We start from the raw sequence: 12684 nt of genomic DNA, 5'->3' as shown, positions 1-12684 counted from the left end.
ACTGGCTTTACCCCATTGCAGCTCTGTTCTCTTGCAAAGAGTCTTAACAAATTCTTTTCTAAATGGAATTGTGAAACTTGGACAGTGCTTGTTGCAGCTCAGTGTAACTAACTGCTTCAGCGGCCAACACCTTAGAGCTGCCAGGCCAGCCTGAGAGAGTTGGACTTTTTCAGCCTGGAGAAGAGTGGCTTCCAGGGAGACCTTCTGGTGGCCTTTCAGTGCTTAAAGGAGCAAACAGAAAGCTGGGCACAGCCACTTGAGTAGGGCCTGTTGTGCCAGGAAAAGGGGGTATAGTTTGAAACCAAAAGAGCACAATTTAGAGTGGAGGGAGAGAAAAAAACTCTCGGTTTATGCCGAGAGGAGGTTGCCCAGAAAGGCGGCTCTGCGGGTCAAGTTGTCTGGGGCTCTGAGCAGCCTACTGTAGTTGCAGCTGCCCTGCTTAACCCTCACTCAAGAGTACCCCAAGCCTAACTCCTTGTCTCGGGTCCCTCCGGCCCTACAGCGGATGCGTCGAGACCATGGCAACGCGTGGGTCCTGACAACTCGCGGCTGTGCCACGCGTGCGCCGAGGCCATAGCTCTTGGCTCTGCAGGGCATGCGCCGTCTCCACAGCAACCAGCAGCTCGGCTGCCACAGCAAGGCGCGGACCCACGGCGCCTGCGCCGGAGCAGCACAGCTCCCTGCAAGTCTCTTCTTTCTAACGCACTAGATACAGGAGATTTGCTGTTAAAGCCTTTTTAAACTGTAAATGAATACCAACTTTCAATAGCTATGTAAAAATGGGGACTTCTGTCTACTTATTTCCTCCCACTACCACCTACAAGTTTAAATTGGTTTTAATTCCACCCCGATTTTTCAGGCAGTTCGAGCATTCGGGGCCTTTAGACGCGAGGTGGCAGCACTTGACTCTGGCAGAACTGCAGTGCCAACAATTCCTCACTGGGTGGCAGCACTGAGGGCAGCACACTCCGTTGCAGAGCTGCAGTACCTAGAATTCTTCGCTGGGTGGCAGCACTGACCACTGACAGCACCACACTCCGTTGCGGCGCTGCAGTGTGGACAATTCCTCACTGGGTGGCAGCACTGAGCACGGTTGGGGCAGCCGCCCCTGCATGAGGTGCGCAGCTCAGCTGCTTTGCTGCCTCCATCGCCTCCTTCAATCACTGCAATGCTCACCTGCAACCTAAATCGGCCCCAAACAGGGATGGCAAGGAGGGAAAAGGAGAAGTGGGGGCTTTTAAAAGCCTTTTCCCATCCTGGATAGAGAGCCATTTAGAGGGGAGGGCTAAGGTTTTAAATCATAGAATGGATTAGATTGTTAGGGACCTTAGAGATCATCTACTCCAACCTCCCCACCCTGGGCAGGGACACCTCTCAACTAGACTCAGCTGCTCAAGGCCTCATCCAACTTGGCCTTGAACACGCCACGGGGAGAGGGCATCCACAGCATCCCTGGGCAGCCTGTTCCAGAGTCTCACCATCCTTGCACTGAGGAACTTCCTCCTAAGATCCAGTCCAAATCCTTTCTGTAAAGCAGTAGATGGAGAAAGGTACATTTGATTATTCTCAATATATAAATGAACACAAAACTTTATTAAGTATCTACAGATGAAAGACTTCGTTGCAGCACCTCACAGTCCCTCTTAAATACTTTTTGACACTCATACCCCAGGAATTTTCATGCATTTCAAGCATTCAGGGCTGCAATCTGGAAATGATTAGGAATGGCACCATTAGACTGCAGATGCAAACAGAGCTACCTGTTGATTTTTGAGTCACTAAACACAATAGAGCTGAAAATTAAAGATGAACATTTTGTTTCCATGGTGGCTACAAAAACAATTCCCTGGCCTCTCTAAACCATTGCATACACACTATAGTAAAGGCTTAAAGCTTTCAGTTCACTACAATTTAGTAACTATGCATGACCATTAAGCTCTCCAACAGAAGTGGTGAGATGCAACACAATCATAGAATCAGTCAGGGTTGGAAGGGACCACAAGAATCAGCCAGTTCCAACCAAGGATACAACCACAGCATTTTCCCAGTCAGCATCTCTGCCATGATGCAGCCTACAGACCAGATACCCACTGCAGGGAGGGAGAGGAGGCAAACAAAGAACTCCGACTGACCCAGCGATTTCTGGTGGCTCTTTTGCCTCCACACAATCACTTCATTTTTCACCAGACAGTACCATCCAGCCTCAACAGCTAAACTCGACAGGCATTTCTGCCTCCTGGGGTTTTCCAGGGGTTATTTTGACTACTGATAAAGCCTTTAGTGTTATGGAATTGTCACATTAAATGAATTGAACAGAGAGCATTAAGCTGGGCAAATTACTTCCAACCATTAGAAAGCCAAAGTCAGACAATAGCTTCCATTAGAGAACAGACAATGCCATATAGAACCTTTCTCTCAGACCCTACAGCTCAAGGAAGGTTTTCCTTCTGCTATGATACAGTTCAGAGAAACATTTCTTGTATCGCTGGTAGCCTTCCCTCTATTCTTAAGTTATCCCTAGTGCCTGGGATGAGGGCTGGAAACACAGCTTTGGAGAGCCCTGAATTGCAGCTGAGGGGAAGGTACAGGAAGAAAAGAGAAGCAGAGAGCATCCTTCTCTTTTGTGAACACTGCCACTGGCAGCTGGACCTTAACTCTTACATTCCCTGGGCATGTTTACAAGTGGGTTTTTTTGTCTGAGACGGTGCCACCTGCAGTAACATCTGCACTGTGGTGAGGTTTGGAAGGAATTACTGATTCTGCATTGTGGCCAGAGGTAATATGGACACAGGAGAAGCTTCCACAGGTCAAAGCTCCTGCTCACATGATCACTGGATCAGAGGATGTCAGGGGTTGGAAGGGACCCAAAGAGATCATCAAGTTCAAGCCCCCTGCCAGAGCAGGTCCATCCAAGCTAGCTCAGGTCACACAGGAACACATCCAGACAGGCCTGGAAAGGCTCCAGAGAAGGAGACTCCACAACCTCTCTGGGCAGCCTGTGCCAGGGCTCTGGGACCCTTCCAGTAAAGAAGTTCCCCCTTGTGTTGAGCTGAACCTCCTGTGCTGCAGCTTCCATCCATTGCTGCTTGTCCTATCCCAGGGAGCAGTGAGCAGAGCCTGTCCCCCCCTCCTGACCCCCAGCCCTCAGATAGTTATCAACATTTATTCAATCTCCTCTCAGTCTTCTCTTCTCCAGACTAAGCAGCCCCAGGTCCCTCAGCCTCTCCTCACGTTCTCCCCTGTCATCTTGTGATATTCCAGCCACCTGTCTTGAATACCTGCTTCAAGTCAATGGCTTCACACCACCAAGACACTGACTTCACACCTAGTCCCATGGTCTCATTTTTTACTGTTCCTGACACCTGCTCACTTGGCTAAAAATGCATCTGCTGCCTCCTGTGTTTTTAGCCACGATAATTCTCCTTCCTCTTCTGCAGGTAAAATTCTGTACTCTGCTGAAAAGAGTTCCCTCATTTAGTAAGAGATGCATCAGACAGACCTGCAGCCCTTGCTTGCACAGTCTTTACTTTTTTTTCCTATCATGGCCATGCTTTAGTGACTCAGAAAGTGAATTTCAGGGAGAATTTTCATTTCACAAGAGTGGAGCTCAGACTGAACCTACAGTGTGGCAAAGAGTTAAAAAAAATAAAGCCTCTTACTGTCTGTCTTTATCATCTGTGTCCCTTCAGTGTGTGTCTCCCCAGTGAAGTCCTCTGAATCGTAGAATCAACCAGGTTGGAAGAGGCCTCCAAGCTCATCCAGTCCAACCTAGCACCCAGAGCCTCTTGGCACTGGTCTGCAGGTGGACATTGTGCCCTTGATCCCCACCATCCAGCCAAGTCCTTGCCCAGCAGTGCCCCAGTCTGTGTTTTTGCAGTTTGGTAACCAGGATGTCATGTGGGACAGAGCCAAATGCCTTACTCAGGTCCAGGTAGATGATGTCAGTTGCCCTTCCCTTGCCCACTGGTGCTGTGGCTTCATCATAAAAAGCCACTAAATCAGGCAGGATTGGTGCAGCCATTGCTGGGCACCACCAATACCTCTGCTTTGTTTTCCATTTGCCTTAGCAGAGCCTTCAGGAGGATCTGCTCCATGGTCAATGTGACAGACCCAAGTGTCCAAAGGAGAGGTGCAAACTCATTTCTCTCTTACACACAGTGTCAGAATAGCCTTTCCAGAAGCATCATTGGCAGGACACTTGCATCAGGCCCTGCTGAGGAAAAAGCAGGTGGATTTACCTGAATGCTTTCAGTAAATGCTCAGCTCCAGCCACCAGTAAGCAATAACCCTAAGCTGGCAGCCTGAGAAGACAACCAATGTCTGTTATGATAGCAGTTTTCATCCTGATCACCAGGAAGCTGAATGATGAAGATGAAAACAAAGCCTTCATTGAGGCAAACATGGAGAGTGCCTCATTCATGAGGGAAGGAGAAAATGAATCAGGAAGATGATTTGACATTTTGCAGGCATGCAAATCTCAGTGAATAGCAGCACAAGAGCACTTCTCTGGAATATTCTCCGTAGTAAATTGCCTGCACACAGCCTATTCACAGCTGCCTTTGCTCTGCCAATCTAAAGTAGGTATTCTCCCAGTAGTAAATACACACTGGTGACGCATCCAGAAAGCACTGACTGCATTCAAGTGTCCATCACACAAAAACTCTCTTGAGTCCAGCGAGACACTCTCAGGCACAGAAGATTTCTAGTGATAAAGGTCAGTAAAGACAGCTCCGTTTCACTGTTCTGAGCTATGGATTTCTTGCATGCCAAGCTTCTAAAGTTGTCTGAGAGCAGGACAGGAGCAGCTCTCCCAGCTGTAGAGTAATAGTTTTAAGTCAACAAAGCTCTGTCTGCTCAAACCCAGCTGTGACAGGGCCCTCAAATCAACAGGCTCCACCTCGAAAGACTCACTTCTGTTAGGACTGACTCCCTAGGCTGTCACAGCTGTCAATGGAAAGTGGAAGCTGGTTACTGGTAGGTCACTCCTCCAATCCTGAGTCATTTCAGAGGTACCTCTAGAAATAATCACAAGAAGTGGATCTAGCAGGAGAAAACCAAATGTGCTTCATAAAGGCACTTAGGATTCGGTGAGCCTGAGGCAAAGCGATCAGGAGAAGAAGAATGTGTCCTAGGCAGTGCCTTCAGTTCCCCAACCTCCCAGCACAAGGGTGTCTGAAACTCTCTGCCTAAGCTTCTGCTGCATTTCTGTCTATCACACAGCCAGTCCCTGCTGGAAATCAATGGGTGACCCAAAGCAAAGGCAGAAGGCAGCCTTGTGTCAAAGCCTTGAGGACATTGGCTAACACTCTGCTGCCCAAGGCACTCACACACCTTGCAGCATGAATCTAAGTTAACTTGAAAGAGTGCAGAGGATATTTTCACTTTCACGTTGCTCTACAGGAGCAAGTGGCACCCTTTATGTTTAAATAATGCATTTATTCTCTCAAAAAGAAGTCTGACATCCACACAGCCTCATTAAAGCAACCTCAATTGAGCAGACAGAAGTGTGCATTCCTTCCCTTGGATGCTGCTTTGGCAAGTGTCAAATCCTTCTGTCAGGATTTCCTACTGGGGATGGTGACAAAGGAGTAACATCTCTGGCAGAGTAAAACTTGAGCACCATAATGGTAAGACTGCACTTTTCTTGTCAAAAGTCACCCACAGATCTGCATTCACTTGTCCACAGCCCAGAAGATGAAAATCAGCATGCTGGCTAATCCCAGTGGTGAGGCTAATACACTGGTAGGTTATTCAGGTGGTCATGACTGCAGCACACCAGACCAGCTTAGGCAGGTTAGCACTTAAAAGCAGAGTAAAAAGACAATGAATTTGTCCTAAACTGCAGTGACCTATTAATTAATGAGTCTAATTAATTTGCACAACCAACACAGAGTAGCACAACAGTATTAGCACAGCCTCTGGAAAAAAAAGGTCTCAGCTGCACAATGGTGACCTTCTTTGACAGTTATTTTTAGCGAGCCATATCTAATCTATACTCTGACCTTAGTAAGCTGACTTGTAGCCTAGAATCAGAAAAAGAAAGTTTGATTACAAACCTGCCCGAGAATGCTTCCACTTTTAAACCTTGGCAGAGTTATTTAACCTCAACATGTTTAACTAAGGCACTGTCCACACTCTCCTAGGACCCATCCACGCAGTATGCTAAGGGAGGTTATCAGATTTTATGTCTCTCCCTTGCACTGAAGCCAGCCTGGGGCAGAGTTTGTCACAGCACAGGGATCAATACAGACTCATGCTGATGCTGCTGCTGGTCGATGCCACCTGATGCTCTGTGCTGTGCTGCCAGCATTGACTATAACAGGGCAAAGTAATGGCAATGCACTTGAGAGTCTGGACCAAGAGCATCCACAGGATTGCTGTCAGAGCTGGGCAACCGCCAAGGAGTTTTCAGAGCGAGAGAAGCAAGATGCCCATTGATACACACCTGCTGGGTGTTTTGGTTGGGTTTGGAGTTTGTGTGTGTGTCTGGCTTGTTGTTTGGTTGTTTGTTTTAAGGTTAATCAAAAGGAAAGACAAACCACACTAAAAATACCTCCACAACTAACGTGGGAAAATGGAAATGCCACTCTCCTGTAAAGCGACTGCAGCATGTTGGGGTTGTTTTGCTTTATGATAGAAACCAAGAATGAGAGAATGATTCTGTTCAGTTTCTGATCTCATGCAGGAAGGATTTTAGAAACTGTTAGCTTTATACTTTTTCTGAAGTGCACAAATCAAGCAAATGATGCATGCAGAACTGGGTGAAGTGCAAAGTCTGTGCTCTCAGAAGCATGGTTGCCCTCTAAACTTCCACCTGAATTCAGAGTCTCTCATCTAGCCTAGCTCAGAATCAAAGCAAGGAAGTTAAGGTCTGATGTTGCTTCAGTTTAATAGAAAGACATTGTGTGGAATCTGACTGATTATATTCTGTAACCCTCTGAACACAGCCTGCCATATTAAAACACAAAGAATGGTAAAGCAAGAAGCTAGTAAACCAGGGCAGCTGCCTGGAATTTTCTGTGGCAATTAGCTCAGTTAATAGACTTTAAAAATACAAACAAGACTTGTTAAATGCAGGACATTTTCTACCTTCATAAAACTATCTATCAGCAGTTGCAAGCCCTTAGAAGAGCACCTGGTCTTCATCCTAGTCAGAAATGGTAGTTAAAAATCTAAATAATGGGTGGAGTGAGCAGCTATTTCCTGCTGATTTATCAGTTATGGCATTTGCCATTAGACTACTACGATGCAGGTAGGCTTTGGAATACCTAATCCCAATGCCAGTTCCTGCAGTCAGGAAAAAAGAGCCATGCTAACAACAAAGCCAGTTTGGTGTCCTGGTGCTCCACTTGGCTACCTCCTCAGTTTAAGGGATGTGGCCTGAGGCCACAGTCATATTAGGGCTATACATAACACTGCCAATAAAGCAAGTATAGAGTCCTGCAGGAACTGGGGGGGAGAAATCCCATCTGCACAGATGGATTAAGCTGGAATGATCAATCTACCTCCTGAGCCTCACACTGCACCTTCTTAAAGATCTTTAGCAGATAACTCAAACCTCAAGTCGAAGTTCACCTATGGTTTGTCAAAGCATACACCACAACAATTGTCTGCTTACTTACAAGCACCACTCCTGCTCGTCCTTCAGTCTCGGGAATGGCTCCCTAGGGGCCATGTGAATCCCAGGCTGGGTCCTGGCTGATCACAAGAAGCTGCACACATCCACAATGAGACCTGCTGTTGAACGGCAGCTTCCCGATGGAGAACAAAGTGCTGTGCTCACAGACACTTGGACTTTGGCAAGCTCAGTCATCAGCTAAATGACATTTAAACTTCTGGTTTTTTTAATCTAGAATAATAATATGGTGAGCAGGACTCATCAGGCTCCAACTTCCCATCTCCACAAGACAGAAATGCAGTTAACAGCTGTCCTGAGAGAAAACTGGACATAACTTGGCACTGCTGTAGTAGCAACACATCACTGCTTCTGAATTGCAGAACCGAGTCCAGAAGGGTTTTGCCCTGCTACTGGCAGGCAGAAAGCACAAAGTTAAAAGACAATTACACAGGAATTCTCACTTTAAAAAGAAGAATGACATCATGGAAGCACTGAGAGCACCAACACTGTAAAGCAGATTAAAAGCTAAATACATCTTGAGCAAAAATGCTTACGTCTTGCCTGTGTCCTGCAACACTACTGCAGAAGTCTCCTGCACAGCACAGATCTGGTCACATCAGTGTGGTACTGAGCAGAAGTTGGTTTCAGCTCTTAAATCCTGTGCTCTGGTGAAGATGCTGTGTGGGCACATCACAGAATCACAGAAACATTCAGCTTGGAAAAGACCCTCAGGAGCACCAAGTCCAACCCATATCCCTACTCTACAAGGTTCACCCTAAAACTATTTCCCCAAGCACCACATCCAAATGACTTTTAAACACATCCATGGGTGGTGACTCAACCACCTCCCTGGGCAGCACATTCCAATGCTTGACCACTCCTTCTGTGAACATTTTTTTCCTAATGTCCAGTCTAAATCTACCCAGTCACAGCTTGAGGCCATTCCCTCTTGTTCTATCACTAACTGCCTCGGCAGAAGAGACCAGCAGCAGCCTCTCCACAACCTCCTTTCAGGTAGCTGTAGACAGCAATTAAGTCTCTCCTCAGCCTTCTCTTTTTCAAACTAACCATCCCCAGCTCCTTCAGCTGCTCTTCATGATTTATTCTCCAGGCCCTTCACAGCTTCCTTGCCCTCCTCTGCACTCACTTCAGCATTTCCTCATCCTTCGTGTATTGAGCTGCCCAAAACTGAACACAATAACCACATCTGGCTGGTGAGGGGCCTGGAGCACAGCCCTGTGAGGAGCAGCTGAGGGAGCTGGGGGTTCAGCCTGGAGAAGAGGAGGCTCAGGGCAGAGCTCATTGCTCTCTACAGCTACCTGAAGGGAGGTTGTAGCCAGCTGGGGTTGGTCTCTTCTCCCAGACACTCAAGGACAGAACAAGAGGACACAGCCTCAAGCTGTGCCAGGGCAGGTTTGGGCTGAATGTTGGGAAGAAGATCTTCACACCAAGAGGATTGGCATTGGAATGGGCTGCCCAGGGAGGTGGTGGAGTCCCCATCCCTGGAGATGTTTAAGAGGAGGCTGGAGGAGGCACTTAGTGCCATGGCTTAATTAATTAGAAGGGTTAGGTGCCAGGTTGGACTTGATGATCTTAGAGGTCTTTTCCAGCCTGGTTAATTCTGTGATCTTGCCACTGAGGCTCACAAAACACTCAGCAGCATTAGATGGAGATGATTTCAATGGTGGTATCTGATTTGAAAGCATCACCAGGCAGGTCTAATCTCTACTAGCTGCTGTGTCATTTTCACTTTTATTAGGATGACATTTGAACTATCAGTTCTCTGCCTGAATTCCAGAAGCATCTTGTGGCAGAGGGCAGGGAGACACCCAGCATCTGCACAACCACGAGGGAGCTTGACCAACATCTCAGCCTTGTGGGGTTTTTTTTTATCATGAATGCTTGCTGTGCTCCTTTCTGATCTGGGAGGCTGCAGATTGACATATCTCTGGATTTTTTATGTTGTGATTCTTTTCTCCTAGGATCTATGCCCTGCTGGTTCTGGGAAACTTGTGACCTCTGCATTTTTAATTAGAACTCCTAACTTTTTCCATGGCAACGCATTTTGATGTCGCAAATACAGAATCTGTCAAACCAAATAACTTCTGGTCAGATGAAGTCCAAACAGATATAAATGCTGAGCAGAGGCACAATACATATAATATCATACAGCCAATTAAAAAAAATAGGTAGCAAAAGAGGGAGGGAAGCCTCAGCTTTGGTTCATTTGGAAGTTTGATCTTGGTGATGAATGAGTCAATAAAAATATAATGTTGAGGTGCTGGAAGGTGTCCAGAGAAGGGAGACGAAGCTGGTGAGGGGCCTGGAGCTCAGCCCTGTGAGGAGAGGCTGAGGGAGCTGGGGGTGTGCAGCCTGCAGCAGAGGAGGCTCAGGGCAGAGCTCATTGCTGTCTGCAGCTCCCTGCAGGGAGGCTGTAGCCAGGTGAGGTTGGTCTCTTCTGCCAGGCAGCCAGCAACAGAAGAAGGGGACACAGCCTCAAGTTGTGCCAGGGGAGGTTGAGGCTGGATGTTAGGAGGAAGTTGTTGACAGAGAGAGTGATTGGCATTGGAATGGGCTGCCCAGGGAGGTGGTGGAGTTGCTGTCCCTGGAGGTGTTTAAGACAAACCTGGCTGGGGCACTTAGTGCCATGGTCTGGTTAATTGGCTAGGGCTGGGTACTAGGTTGAGCTGGATGATCTTGGAGCTCTCTGCCAACCTGCCTGATTCTATTATGTGATTCTAGAAGAGAATTGCATTGCATGCTGAAGTGATTTAGAAGAATTACTGAGACCCTTTTCCTTGCAGCTGCCAGCAGCTCTCTGGTTGATGTGCCAGTAATCAGATGGCACAAAGCAAGTGAAGTGTTGTTAGGAAACAATCAAGGTGTGGACAAGGCTTCCTCCCATTGCTGTAGCATTCAGTCACCTTCTGTGTTTGCAGCTTTCCCAGCTATTTCTACAGACCCTGGCTGCCTCATGGGTCCTAAGGATGCCATAGCCTTAAACAGTCTGATAAATTGAGGGGGGGGGAGTGATCTGTCTATTGTCACAAGCTTAGGAGAATGTCTGCAAGGCTTTACCAGCAAAGCTGCTGGAAAAAAGAGCCAAGATTCAGGGGTCCCTGACCTTTCCCAGCCCTCCTCCACCAGCGTCAGCCTGCAGCCTGCTCTGTAAAAGTTTCTCTTCGCCCAGGGAGCAAAATTAGAACTCTCCTCCAGGGATACTCTTTCTTCCAGCAAGCCACTCATCAGTACAATGAGGCCTGGAAACCAGAAAAAAGGGAGTTTAAAAAATGTGATGTCACTCCATCAGGGCTTCCCACAGGCATGCAGGGGGAGTCTAACGCTGCCCCATCAGCAGAGCCTCAGCCTCTGGTGTTGGGAGTGAGCTGCGGTGGTGCAGAAGCAGTGCCCAGCACCTCCCTGGTGCTACACACATCTGTGAAGTGTTTGTGTGTAAATATGTTTAAACTGAGCAAGGCCAGCACTGAAGAAGTGTTCCAATCATCCCATCCCCACCCCTCATACCAATGTGCACAGCGGTTCAGGAATGGTGCAATGCATCCAAATGTTCTGGGATTTAGGAGTGTTGTGTAAGGCTTTATGAAGGCTAATGAGAACTGCATCATTTCTTGGAAGAAAATCCTGGTTAGCATCGTTTCAGTTTTACTGTAAGTTACCACAGGTCAAGGTAAAAATCAATAAATGCAGAGAATTTTCCAATAAACCAAACCTCAGCTCCTAAAGAGCTGCACTGCACTTTTGCTGCTGTTGTCAGTGATTTTACTTGTCAGGTTATGAGCAGCCTTTTTAAAGTGAAAAACATAAACCAGTTTGTCTCTCCAAGTTTTGCAACCACTTCTAACTCTTGTCACAGATTCAGCACAGAGAGGATGTCAGGTTGAGAGGGATTCTGCTCCACCTGGTGATGCCTGCATCGGGGAGAGGAGGAGCAGCCTCTAGCAGCCTGCCCCAGGTGTGTTTTGAATGGGTGAAATGTACTCCCAGCACAAAATTCAGGGAGGGTTGAAGAAACTGCTGCTCCAGCAGCACAGCTCTGCTCATGTTCTTTCAGCAGCACAGTTCCAGCCCCCATGCTGTGAGCATCTCCTCTGCTTTGAAACTACTTTTTGGAAGTCCAAAATACTACTCCTCTGCTGCAAAACTCACTTAGTGCTTGTATGGGGGAAGAGGCCTTGAGAGGCCACTGCAGCAGCCCCATTCTGTGCATGGAGGTCTGAAATTCTGACTTCACTGTGTGAATCATGTGAAAACACACAAGGAAAGCCACAGCCTGCACACTGTGTGGCTGTCACCCACCAGGGAAAAGCCCCAAGTGCCTGCTGAGCACAGCACAAGCCATAAGGCAAGAGTGCTCTGAGCAGAGCCTGCAGACAGGACATAGTCATTTTCCTTGCATAGACACAGAATATATCAGGATCCCAGGATGTTAGGGGCTGGAAGGGACCTCTGGGCATCTTCGAGTCCACATAGAGATCATGGAGAGTCCAGCTCCCTACTCCACACAGAACGACCTGCAGCTAACTCATGTGGCTAAGAGCATTGCCTATATAATGATATCTGATGTATATTACAATGCAATATGCACCACTTCCTATTCTGTAGTCCATGTTTGTACCACCAGAAACACAACAGCGTGCAAAAGAGACTCTCTTGCTCTCTGAAATCCTACAGTAAGTGCCACTACTCTTCCATACCTTTGTACTCCTTTTGGGTGTTGGTGCTGACTCTTTCCTTTTTCACACTGACAGTCACAGGTATCTCAGGGAGCCAGCTGCTCTCTGCTCACAGCAATAAGTGTCAAGGCACTGCCTGCCCAGGACTGAACAGTGCAGGAGTCCCATGTCAACAGCAACACAGAAGCAGAGTTTCCCTCCTCTACTCAGCACTCCGAGGACACTGAATTTATGAGAGCTGCCACTTTCAGCTGACTGCTTTGGTGTAAAAGCCACAAAATCTGACATGGGGTTTCCTTTTACAATAAATTCCTTATTACACTGTGGCAAGGCAATGTAAGCAACCTTTAGCTTCCCTCCAGCACAGTGCCT

This window comes from Pogoniulus pusillus, chromosome 39 (genome assembly GCF_015220805.1).
Source record: "Pogoniulus pusillus isolate bPogPus1 chromosome 39, bPogPus1.pri, whole genome shotgun sequence".
In the NCBI taxonomy this organism is placed as follows: Eukaryota; Metazoa; Chordata; class Aves; order Piciformes; family Lybiidae; genus Pogoniulus; species Pogoniulus pusillus.
Note: the sequence above shows the minus strand (reverse complement) of the source record.